Source organism: Procambarus clarkii, chromosome 36, assembly GCF_040958095.1.
Source record: "Procambarus clarkii isolate CNS0578487 chromosome 36, FALCON_Pclarkii_2.0, whole genome shotgun sequence".
Lineage (NCBI taxonomy): Eukaryota > Metazoa > Arthropoda > Malacostraca > Decapoda > Cambaridae > Procambarus > Procambarus clarkii.
The window spans coordinates 25,632,926-25,639,672 of record NC_091185.1 but is presented as its reverse complement, the minus strand read 5'-3'; positions in this window follow the sequence as shown (position 1 = coordinate 25,639,672).

Sequence of the window (6,747 nt, the reverse complement as noted above, 5' to 3'; positions counted from 1 at the left end):
TATTGTAAGATCTGTTCACTTGAGAATGAACCATGGAGGTTCGAAACGTCGTGCAAATTATACAAATAAGTGTAATACACTCTATAGTAAATCACTTCTTTTCTTCACCTTAAAAGTACGAAAATGAGTTTTGGAGAACTCCTATTCCAATTAAGCCCTGATGCTAAGAAAATAGTTAGAGGGATAGAAGCCCTAAACCATAAAATAATAAATACAGAATATGCGGTCATATTCAATGAAACATGTTTGAAAGAAAACCTGCTGCCAGTATACACCAATATATATATATATATATATATATATATATATATATATATATATATATATATATATATATATATATATATATATATATATTTTGGTAGCAGTCTTTCCTGTAGACATATATTATTAAATATGACCGAAAAAGTAAGATTAATAATTCTAACACGAATTTTCTCAATCTTTCGTACATTTCTTTTCACTGTTGGTGGTAATTCAAAAATCAATTCTCCAAAATTCATTTTTATTTCAAGTCTGACGCTACACTTGAGCGCGTTTCGTAAAACTTATTACATTTTCAAAGACTTTACTTTAAACATACACAACTGAATAGAACTTACACATCTCCGATTTGTTTATATCTACATTTGAGTGAGGTGGTATTTAATAAGGTATTAATTTCATCAACACACGACAGAACACGAAACAATGGTTATTGAATAGAAGTGATTGTAGAAAGCCAATTGGTCCATATTTCTTGATGCTTCTATATTGGAGCGGAGTCTTGAGGTGGGTAGAATATAGTTGTGCATTAATTGGCTGTTGATTGCTGGTGTTGACTTCTTGATGTGTAGTGCCTCGCAAACGTCAAGCCGCCTGCTATCGCTGTATCTATCGATGATTTCTGTGTTGTTTACTAGGATTTCTCTGGCGATGGTTTGGTTGTGGGAAGAGATTATATGTTCCTTAATGGAGCCCTGTTGCTTATGCATCGTTAAACGCCTAGAAAGAGATGTTGTTGTCTTGCCTATATACTGGGTTTTTTGGAGCTTACAGTCCCCAAGAGGGCATTTGAAGGCATAGACGACGTTGGTCTCTTTTAAAGCGTTCTGTTTTGTGTCTGGAGAGTTTCTCATGAGTAGGCTGGCCGTTTTTCTGGTTTTATAGTAAATCGTCAGTTGTATCCTCTGATTTTTGTCTGTAGGGATAACGTTTCTATTAACAATATCTTTCAGGACCCTTTCCTCCGTTTTATGAGCTGTGGAAAAGAAGTTCCTTGTAAAATAGTCTAACAGGGGGTATAGGTGTTGTGTTGGTTGTCTCTTCAGAGGTTGCATGGCGTTTCACTTTCCTTCTTATGATGTCTTCGACGAAACCATTGGAGAAGCCGTTGTTGACTAGGACCTGCCTTACCCTACAGAGTTCTTCGTCGACTTGCTTCCATTCTGAGCTGTGGCTGAGAGCACGGTCGACATATGCGTTAACAACACTCCTCTTGTACCTATCTGGGCAGTCGCTTTTGGCATTTAGGCACATTCCTATGTTCGTTTCCTTAGTGTAGACTGCAGTGTGGAAACCTCCGCTCTTTTCCATGACTGTTACATCTTGAAAGGGCAGCTTCTCATCCTTTTCCATCTCGTAAGTGAAACGTAGCACGGAACTCCGCTCAAATGCCTCCTTCAGCTCCTGCAGATGTCTGACATCAGGTACCTGTGTAAAAATGTCGTCAACATACCTGCAGTATATGGCCGGTTTCAAGTTCATGTCGACTAAGACTTTTTGCTCGATGGTACCCATGTAGAAGTTTGCAAACAGGACACCTAGGGGAGAACCCATGGCGACCCCATCTACTTGCTTATACATGTGCCCATCCGGGCTGAAGAAGGGTGCCTCTTTAGTACAAGCTTGGAGTAGTTTCCTTAGGATATTTTCTGGTATGTCAAGAGGAGTACAGGCTGGATCACGATACACTCTGTCGGCTATCATCCCGATTGTCTCGTCCACTGATACGTTGGTGAACAGCGATTCTACGTCCAACTAGGCTCTTATTCCTGTGGCCCGTGTGCCCCGCAGTAAGTCAACAAATTCCTTTGGCGACTTCAGGCTGAAGGCGCAAGGGACATAAGGAGTCAGCAGGCCGTTGAGTCGCTTCGCTAGTCTGTACGTGGGTGTGGGTATCTGGCTAATGATTGGCTGAAGTGGGTTTCCAGGCTTGTGTATCGAAACTGTGAACGCCAAGAAATCAGGACTCCACCTGCCAAAGATTATTGGGGAATATAAACCTGGATATGCGTATGGAAATGTCAAGACACACAAGTCTTTATTGAGCAGTCTTTATTGTAAACATATGTTGTTAAATATGACCGAAAAAGTAAGATTAATAATTCTAACACGAACTTTCTCAATATTTCCTGTTTCTTTTTTCTGTCGATGGTAATTGAAAAATCAATTCTCCAAAATTTATTTTTATTTCTCGTCTGACGCGACGCTTGAACGCGTTTCGTAATAACTTATTACATTTTCAAAGACTTTAGTTTACACACACACAACTGTAACCTGAAAACACTAAACAGAGTTTTACTTAATGCAAACATTGAACAGCTTGTCTTATATACTCGCATTTGGGTGAGGTGATATGTTGCAACAGTTTTGGATGAAGTGAACAAACGTTTGACCAACACAAGACAGAACACGGTGCAATGGGTATAAATTGGATAAATGAGGGGGAAGAATGGAAGTAACTGCAAAGGGCCTATTGGCCCATACTTCCTCTTGATGCTTCTATATTGGTACGGAGTCTTGAAGTGGGTAGAATATAGTTGTGCATTAATTTGCTGTTGATTGTCAAGTTAACACCAGCAATCAACAGAATTTTCTTATCTGCTCATAGTTTCCCTTACGGAATGCTAGCTTTTTGTTTTTAGGTTCCTTCCTTGAGTACTTTAACCCTTCTTCGACCAGATACCCAAACGTCAGTACACTGTGGTCGCTCATTCCTACTGAGGCCTCGAAGCCAATTTCCTTTATGTCGGAGTCGTTTAGAGTGAAGACTAGGTTGAGTCTCGCTGGTTCATCGTTTCCCCTTATTCTTGTCGGTTCCCTGACATGCTGGCTTAAAAAATTTCTTGTCGCCACCTCCAATAGTTTAGCTCTCCATGTTTCCTCACCTCCATGTAGTTCCTTGTTCTTCCATTATATGCTTCCGTGAGTGAAGTCCTCCATGATGAGCAGATGGGATCGATTTCTACAGGCAGCAGTGGCTGTCATCTCATTTATATTGTTAACTACCATGTTGTTTCTGTCATACTCTGGCCTGGGTCTTCTGTCGTTCGGTGGAGGGTTATAAATCACTGTTGCTACTACTCTTGATCCTCCCATCGTCATGGTGCTTGTTATGTAGACTCTAAACCCCTCGCAGCCAGGGATAACCATCTCCTTTAAACTCCATTCCTCTCTCATGAGTAGGGCCACTCCGCCTCCTCCCCTACCCTCCCACTCTTTCCTTATTACAGTGTAGTCCTGGGTAAACACGTCCTGTGTGTGTTGGGTCATGTGTCATTGAACTCCAGTGTATTCGTTTTCTTAGTGATCTCAGCTGCATTTCAGTGTTGCTGTAGACTCACCTGTATTTCTGTGATGCTTCTATTTTGATTTGCTATGTTTTTAGTGACACGACGACATTTGGTTATTCCGCATGTTGTGATCTGTTCTCGTGCTCTGTTGTGGTATCTGCGTATTATGTTGTGTTTTTCTGATGCTCTGTTTTCCTTTGTCATTGTTATGTAGTTTTGTTTTTCTCCTTTGTTGTGTTATATTTCTATGTTATGTTGTTCTGTTTCTCCCCTTTGTTGTGTTATATTTCTATGTTATGTTGTTCTGTTTCTCCCTTGTGCTATTGAAGTGTTGCGTTGTGTTGGTTCGATGTTTTGTTGTGCTATTCCAGTGTTACGTACTGTTCTGGGGCACTGAAATATTATAGGTAATGCCTGAGTTGTCCATCACGAAAATGTCCTCATTCTAACCTCGAGTTCTATTGTAAACGTAATATAAACTATGTCCATCTCATTCAGAGTTATGTTCCTTACCTTGTGGTTATTTTGCGGTTACCTTGCGGTTATTTTGCGGTTACCTTGCGGTTATTTTGCGGCTATTTTGCGGTTATTTTGCGGTTACCATGCTGTTATTTTGCGGTTATTTTGCGGCTATTTTGCGGTTATTTTGCGGTTACCTTGCGGTTATTTTGCGGTTACCTTGCTGTTACCTTACAGTTAGTTACCTTGCGGTGATTTCGAGGATAAAATTCCCTGCGGTCCGGTCCCTGACCAGGTATACTAGTCGATGGTCAGGTCAACCAGACTGTTCGATACCAAGATGAGTATACGTTACAAGTATGGGAACGAATGTTATTCTACAACAAGATGAAACAAGAGGCAAACTAGTTATCTGTGAATAACAGAGTACTAGGCCCGGAGAAGCTATACATGGGATCTGATTAGATTCAATTGCACAGTCAATCCTCATCTACCTGTGACAACTTCCTTAGTTCCAGGATCCAAAGTTGTGTAAAAAAATTAGTTTTGAGTGATTAAATCTGGTGAATAAATGAAGAATTGAAGAGGCAATTTAGGTTGAGATTATAGTTTAAATCCATGTTTCATGCATTAGTAAACATATATCGAGAGATATTTCTAATTATTTCCGCCCATGTGCTAGTCTGAGCATGTTAATATGTAGGTTTGCTAGTGTATGAGATATTTAGTATTTTGGTGTATTAGTTCGAGAGATTAATTAATCTGAATTTGCTCTAGCTCTAGAACAGATATACCAAATTAAAATAAAACTTAGCAATTATACATATACGAATGTGTAGAGAGCATCCTGGGTGATCTTCGGTAACTAACAGAACAATTTCTGAGTAAGAGACTTTCCTGACTGCTCTTTCATACAGAAAGAGCAGTCACTGCATACAACAGCGATATGCATTACATATGAACATTTCATAGAGAATTTCACTGCTCTGTGTGCTTCCTCATGGCCTGTGTCATAAGGAGGCTGGTGGCGCCCTGCAGCAGGTCATCAGCTGACCAAACTGGTAATATTTTGCAACCCGAATATGATCAGTTTGTGTACGGTAACACCAACACTAATTTTCATAGTTTAGTTATGAAACTGCTAGTAATTGGTCCCCCTCAAAACATGATTGTTGTAATGAGGTTGATCTGAAGCCATCTCTGTGTTCACTGGAAGACTCAGGGATTGTGTACACTACACTAGTCTGCTCACGTACTCACCTTGTTGTGCTTGCGGGGGTGGAGCTCTGGCTCTTTGGTCCCGCTTCTCAACTGTCAATCAACTGGTGTATAGATTCCTGAGCCTACTGGGCTCTATCATATGTATATTTGAAACTGTGTATGGAATCAGCCTCCACAACATCACTACTTAATGCATTCCATTTGTTAACTACTCTGACATTGAAAAAAACTTTCTAATGTCTGGTCATGTGTTCTCTCACCTCTGCCATGAAACTATCAGAGGCTATAATATTGAATTTTAGCATCTTTATTATATCTCATAATTAAATTAACTCTTAACTTAGTTCGAGTTAGGATGATCACACTTCCAAAACCCAGGTAACATAATTAACACACTGAATAAATACACTAAATGTATTATTCTAACATAAAAAAATAATTATATTAACAACAACAATTATATAATATCTCTGAACACAGGCAGATGCACTGATTACATTAAACACTCTCTTAATGTCTTCCATCTGCAATAAAATATACATAACCATGGCCAGACAGTGTTGTGAATCACTTATTTTGTATATAAATGGGCCACTGGAAATACCGAGCATCTGAATAATATCTATAATTAGTGACAATCATCACGAACTGCATACAAATCATCATAATAATTTATACCTGAATTCCCTTGTACTCAAAACTCACCGAGTATATGTTAAGTGACCCTCTATGTAAATACAGCGGCCCTCTATGTAAATTATGTAAATTATGTAAATAGAGTGACCCTCAATGTAAACAGAGTGATTCTCTATGTAAACAGAGTGGCCTACGTAAATTGCTGTGACCTTAACGTAAGTGGGGGGGATCCCTCTGTCATGAGGGATCGGCTGAGTGAAGAGCGATCGGGATTCGTAGTTCTAAGGGTCCGGGTTCGATCCCCCTGCGGAGGCGGAAACAAATTGGCAGAGTTTCTTTCACCCTGATGCACCTGTTCACCTAGCAGTAAATTGGTACCTGGGAGTTAGACAGCTGCTATGGGCAGCTTCCTGTGAATGTGTAACAAAAAGGAAGTCTGGTCGAGGACAGGGCCGCGGGGGGACGCTAAGCCCCGAGATCATCTCAAGATAACCTCAAGATAACTTCCTAAGATGAGAGTACTTAGAGTAGCGATGTGATAGAAAGTACACATATGTTGTGATGGGCCAACACATAGCACAATTTTGTAGTACTGAATTTGGACGACGCGGAAAAAGTATTTTTCATATTTCTATTGTTAATAAAAGCTAACCTAACCATCTTAGGCTTAATCCACGCTAAACCCAAATACAGTACATAAGACACAAATGCACACTTGTGATTTTTAAAATTTATGTAAGGAATTTACACCAAGTCAGTCGCACTCTTCTGAGTGCTTTGTCAATGTCTGAGTGTGTGATTACAACGAGACTTACATACTTAGACTTAGACTCAACGTCTAATCATTGATTAGACGTTTAGATGTCTAAATATCTAC